This window comes from Chiloscyllium plagiosum, unplaced genomic scaffold (genome assembly GCF_037043375.1).
Source record: "Chiloscyllium plagiosum isolate Xiang-an unplaced genomic scaffold, Cpla_swu_hap1 HiC_scaffold_13, whole genome shotgun sequence".
NCBI lineage: Eukaryota > Metazoa > Chordata > Chondrichthyes > Orectolobiformes > Hemiscylliidae > Chiloscyllium > Chiloscyllium plagiosum.
The window spans coordinates 24,762,440-24,768,439 of NW_028270151.1; the positions used below are offsets into that span (position 1 = coordinate 24,762,440).

Consider the following 6,000-nt stretch of genomic DNA (forward strand, 5'->3'; position numbering starts at 1 on the left):
CCCACACAGACACGGGGAGAATGTGCAAACTCCACACAGACAGTCACCTAAGGTGGGAATTGAACCCAGATCCCTGGTGCTGAGAGGCAGCAGTGCTAACCACTGAGCCACCGTGCCACCCAACTTGAAAGTGTTTGCATAAGAATGATGGGTCAGATTTGGACAAGGGGTTTTGGAGCACAGACTACTTCGAGATTTGCTGAGGCAGATATTATTACATTGTTTCAGAGAAAATGAGATGAGTATTAGAAACAAAAGATGACACAGGCAATGGGGAGAGTATGGGGCAATGGCATTATTTTGAGATTGATACGTGGTTACAGGCAAAGCACGGGGCAGGGGGAATCAGTTTGGGGATTAATACAGGGCTATCGGGAGAGATCATGGCAGTGGGATTGGTTTAGGATTAATACAGCGCTGTGAGAAAGAGTGAGGGAACTGAATTAGTTTCACATTCATCCAGCAAAGTACTAGTACACACAGAATGGGCAGAGTGGCCTCATCCTGTACTGGTAAACCTTTATAACAAACAAACACGAATCCACAAATGGGTAACATATCACAGCAGCCAAATCAAATAAATAGTTCAATTAAAATAGTTTTGCAACTGACACCATAAGTCTTTGAAAAAGGTAAGGACTTACTGCCAGAAATGATGTACGTAACTTGGTTTATATTGACATTAAAAGCTGCAACATTTGCAAGAAATTATTAAATCAAATATCCTATAGCAGTCACCGGGTAAGGACTGTCTCAAACAAAGGAATGCCCCACTCTGCAGAATCACGAAGGTCTCCAGCCTCCTAACTTCATAGAGACCGAAATCCATCAGTTTATGCTATTCCCGTTTGCAAACAATTTATTAAAAGTGACCACAGAACGAGCCATTTGCAGAGCACGCCAGCACTTGCTGTTGGTTCACTTCTAATCTGGTGATCAAAGTGCAACAGATAGGCATCAGGGAAACTATTATTAGAACCAGCCAAATTAAATTTGATTTGTTTGGATAAAAGATCAAAACAAAAAGGTAAAGCGTTAATTCCAGTTTTTTCCTGAGGCTGCAAGCAAGTTTTGTAAGGTACTGTCTGCTCCCCCTCAGAAGCATGAGGAAGAAAGCCAAACAAACCAACAGCTGATGAAACCCAAAAGTCCAGAGTTATTTCGACAGAAACAACCCCCCTCTTTATAATGAATTCTACATGGTGGCAAGAATTGATGGTCTCTTGTTGATTTACACTCAGAAACCAGTCACAGGGACTGCACTAGGAGAGCAGCCTGCTGGAGGCTGAGTAAAGATACTGATTTATTGCCTGTATTTATGTTGAACACTGATAAACCTAGGGGACTTTGCAAAGAATGAATGAAAGATGCAAAATTGGTTTATGAATGTTATATGAGTTACTGGCATTATTTCGAAAAGCTCAAACCTCTGAAAATAAAAATAGCCGCTTCTCATATTACATGTAATTTGAATTGTTAACCCATGTTGGGCAAGAAAACGATAGTTTATATATTTCCTCCAGGGTAAGTCAGAGACCGACTTGACACTGACATTTTTTACAAACCCACTGACTCCCACAGCTACCTGGATTACACCTCTTCCCACCCCACCTCCTGCAAAAATGCCATCCCGTATTCCCAATTCCTCCACCTCTCCTGTATCTGCTCCCAGGGGGACCAGTTCCACCACAGGACACACCAGGTGGCCTCCTTCTTTAGAGATCGCAATTTCCCTTCTCATGTGGTTGAAGTTGCCCTCCAATGCATCTCATCCACATCCCGCACCTCCGCCCTCAAACCCCACCTCTCCAACTGTAACAAGGACAGAACCACCCCCGGTCCTTACTTTCCACCCTACCAACCTTCGCATTAACCATATCATCCGCCGACATTTCTGCCACCTCCAAACGGACCCCACCACCAGGGATATATTTCACTCCCCACCCCTTTCCGCTTTCTGCAAAGACCATTCCCTCTGTGACTACCTGGTCAGGTCCACTCCCACCCTCCCATCCTGGCACCTTCCCCTGCCACCGCAGGAATTGCAAAACCTGCGCCCACACCTGCACCCTCACCTCCATCCAAGGCCCCAAAGGAGCCTTCCACATCCATCAAACTTTCACCTGCACATCCACCAATATCATTTATTGTATCAGTTGCTCCCGATGCAGTCTCCTCTACATTGGGGAGACTGGATGCCTCCTCACAGCGCGCTTCAGGGAACATCTCCAGGACACCTGCACCAACCAACCCCACCACCCCGTGGCCCAACATTTCAACTCCCCCTCCCACTGTGCCGAGGACATGGAGGTCCTGGGCCTCCTTCACTGCCGTTCCCTCACCATCCAACACCTGGAGGAAAAACGCCTCATCTTCTGCCTTGGAACATTTCAACCCCAGAGCATCAATGTGGACTTCAACAGTTTCCTCATTTCCCATTCCCCCACCTCACCACAGTTCCAACCTTTCAGCTCAGCACTGTCCTCATGACCTGTCCTACCTGCCAATCTCCCTTCCCATCTATCCGCTTCACCCTCCCCTCTGACCTATCACCTCCATCCCCACCCCCATTCACCTATTGTACTTTTTGCTACCTTCCCCCACCCTCCCCTCTGACCTATCACCTCCATCCCCACCCCCATTCACCTATTGTACTCTTTGCTACCTTCTCCCCAGCCCCAACCCCCCATTTATCTCTTCACCTTGGAGGCTTCCTGCCTCTATTCCTGATGAAGCGCTTTTTCCCAAAACATCGATTTTCCTGCTCCTCGGATGCTGCCTGACCTGCTGTGCTTTTCCAGCACCACTCCGACCTAAACTCTGGTTCCCAGCATCTGCAGTCCTCACCTTTGCCTAAGTCAAAAGACATTCTGGCTGCATCCTTTCCGCAAGTAATTCTATGCATATCTGCCTCTGTCACAGATTCTTCAACTCATCACCCCACATTTACAGGAGGGTTTCCTCAGATACATGCGCACAACTCTCAGCAGTATCACCAGTGGTAATCTGGCAGAAATCAAACTCTTGGCGTTTGAAGATTTTAATGCGAGCAGGGGGTGAAATGAAAATCAGGTAAATGAGGTGATGCGATGGGCAATGTCCCTGTCTAGGACCCACTCCAAAACTTGAATGGCCGGGGAAGATGCATTCATAATGTGGCGAAACAGGCTGAAGATCAGTTTCCAAAATCCTTCCAATTTAAGTCAATGGCAGATGGTATGACTGCAAAAATTTTCAGTGATGGAAAGAAGTTAGAGTTTCTACCAGAAGACCATAAAATTTAGGAGCAGAATTAGACCATTGGGGGTCATCAAGTCAGTTCCACCATTTGATCATGGCCGAAATGTTTCTCAAATCCATTCTCCTGCCTTCTCCCTGTAACCCTTGCTCCCCTCACGAATGAACAACTCTGTCTTAAATACGCTCAATGAAATGGCCTCCACATGCCTCTGCGGCAATCAATGCTACATAACATCCACCCCCGAGCTAAAGTAATTTCCCGTCATGTGGGCTGCAAGGTGGCTCAGTAGTTGGCACTGCTGCCTCTCAGCACCAGGGACCCGGGTTCAATCCCACCGTCAAGCAACTCTCTGTGTGGAGTTTGCACGTCCTCCCCGTGTCTGTGTGGGTTTCCTCCTAATGCTCCGGTTTCCTTCCACAGTCCAAAGATGTGCGGGTTAGTTGGACTGACCATGCTAAAATTGGCCCTAGTGTGCAAGGATACACAGGCTAGGTGAATTAGCCATGGGAAATGCAAAGTTACATGGTTAGAGTAGATGGATGGGTCTGAGTGGGATGATCTTTGGAGGTTTGGTGTGGACTCAATGGGTCAAATGGCCTGCTTCCACACTGTGGGGATTCTATGATTCACTGCTCAGTTTGAAAGTGTTGTCCCTTCACTCTGAGGCTGTGTTCATGGGTCTTAGCCTCTCCTAGTAGTGAAAATATCTTCTCACTCTCAGTATTCTATAATTTTCAAACAGATTTCCCCTCACCCTTCTAAACTCCACTGAGTACAGACCCAGAGTCCTCAACCACTCCTCATACGATAAGCCCTTCATCCCCATGATCATCCTTGTGAATGTCCGCTGAACCTACGCATACTTCCTTGGATATGGGGCACAACACTGCTCACAATTTTCTAAATGCAATCTGACCAGAGCCTTATACAGCCTCAGTAATACATCTCTGCTCTTGTATTCTAGCCCACTCGCAATAAATGTTAACATTGCATTTGCCCTCCTAACTACCAAGTACACCTGCATGTTAACTTGAAGAGGACTAGGACTCCTAAGTCACTTTATGCTTCAGATTTGTAAAGCCTTTCCTCATTTAGAAAATAGTCAATTTCTCTATTCTTCCTACCAAAGTGCATAATTTCACACTTTCCCACATTGCATTCCATCTGCCACTTCATTTCTCAATCTCCTAGATTGTCCAAGTCCTTCTGCAGCTTCCCCACTTCCTCAACACTACCTGTCCCTCCATCCACCCTATCTTTGTTCCTTCTGCAAACTTAGCAACAATGGCCTGAGTTCTTTCATCCAGATCATTAATGTATAATGTGAATAGTTGTGGTCCCAACACTGAAGCCTGTGGAACTCCACTAATCACCGGCTGCCATGCTGTAAAAGACCCTTTTATGCCTCCTCTCTGCCTTCTGTCAGTCAGACAATGTTCCATCCATGTCAGTATCCTACCACAACCATGGGCTTTTATCTTATTTAGCAGCCTCCCTATATGGGCACCTTGCCAAAGGCCTTCTTGAATCCAATAGATCACGTCCACTTGCTCATTATCTCTTTAAGGAGTTCTAACAGATTTGTCAGACATGACTTCCCCTTTTACCTCATTTACCACCTTCTGAGGAAAAAGAATAGGAAGTGACATCACCATAAGAAATGATATAATCACAGGAAATGATATCACCAACCCAAGAAATCTAAACACATAAATAGAAAGCGGGTCACTAACACCAGTGCTTCACCAGAGGCTCACTGGTGATGTTACTGAGTATAGTGATGAAACATGGACTCTAACATTTTACCAATGACTGAGGTCAGGCTAACTAGTTACAGTTTCATTTTTCTGCTTGCCCCCCACCCCTTATTAAGCACGGACGTTACATTCACTATTTTCTCTGGGACTCTCCATCACTATCCATAGGTTCAACCTGCACAAATACCTGTAACAGCACATGCTGCCACTTCATGGATAGTGTGGACGAGATTGATACGTACAGCATAAGGTTCAATCCCTGGTCCAGCTGGGATGACTTCAGGAACTGCCTCCTTGCCCTCTCCAAGATGGAGACCATAGCACAATGGATCAGCTCTGGCTTTGAGCAATGAATGATGAAAAGGAAAGTTAAGGTGGGATCTGCAAAGGACTGAAATTCTGCTTCACCAGGTCCCCACCCTGACAGAGAAGGTGGAAAAATCATCTCCCCATTATTCACAGGCTGGATAAAAGATCAGATTGGAATGGGAAGAATCACCTTGACTATTTCCTGTGATCTGTGCTGCCACAGAGTATCATTCATTGCTCTTTAGGTTGTAGAAATACAAAAGTCCTCATTCACAGACTGAAATTCTCCTCTGTTAGAGGGAATGTTGAATCATTCCTGGAATATTTGATCAGACAGCATAGAGGAAGTTTTACCTTGTATCGAGCTCAATGCTATACCTGTCCTCAGAGTGATGGGGACAGTGCAGAGGAGGCTGTAGTCTACAACCAACTCTATGCTGTATTTGGCCTGTGATTGTTTTAATGGAGTCAGTGTTTGGGTCTAAATTCCTCTCCAGACATGAAGACATAATCCATGATGACATTGCCAATGCAACATCGGGGACATTCTGCACTGTCAGAGATACTGTCATTCAAGTCAGCTTGAAAGTCAAGGCACCATCTGCCTTCTCAAATACACAGCAAAGATAGCAGATGAGAGTCTGCTAGTTTCAATACGGTAGCTTGCTTCTCTCCATGGATGCTGCCTGACCC

At 45.8% G+C, this 6,000-nt stretch overlaps 1 protein-coding gene across 2 annotated transcripts in view; it reads right to left on the minus strand.

Moving 5' to 3' along the window:
• The window catches only part of fndc3ba (fibronectin type III domain containing 3Ba), a 352,878-nt gene that overhangs the window by 345,888 nt on the left and 990 nt on the right, over positions 1 to 6,000 (minus strand). The gene's annotated exons all lie outside the window — the stretch shown is intronic.